We start from the raw sequence: 289 nt of genomic DNA, 5'->3' as shown, positions 1-289 counted from the left end.
CCTTTCTAATTCTGACAAACAATGCTCATGATTTGTACCTTCTGTAATAATATCATCATAATCTGTTGTAAAATTTTCTGTAATTTGAAATGGCTCGTACATATTATCCTTAGAAACTGGGGAACATGATGAAATTGATTCAAAGACTGCCTTTTCACTTTCCTGCTCATTGACCTTCTTTGTAAAATCTCTCTTCAGTTCTCTTTCATATCTGGCTTGGTTTGATGCTGAAGCACATATTTCTTCACACCTCAAAATTCTAAAATTCAGCTTATGAAAAAATACACTA

At 32.5% G+C, this 289-nt stretch overlaps 1 protein-coding gene across 1 annotated transcript in view; it reads left to right on the top strand.

Moving 5' to 3' along the window:
- The window catches only part of LOC119588371 (calcium-activated potassium channel slo-1-like), a gene marked incomplete at its 3' end in the record, with an annotated part of 9,955 nt that overhangs the window by 8,572 nt on the left and 1,094 nt on the right, over positions 1–289 (top strand).

This window comes from Penaeus monodon, chromosome 23 (assembly GCF_015228065.2).
Source record: "Penaeus monodon isolate SGIC_2016 chromosome 23, NSTDA_Pmon_1, whole genome shotgun sequence".
Taxonomy (NCBI): Eukaryota; Metazoa; Arthropoda; class Malacostraca; order Decapoda; family Penaeidae; genus Penaeus; species Penaeus monodon.
This window is presented reverse-complemented; position numbering and strand designations above follow the sequence as displayed.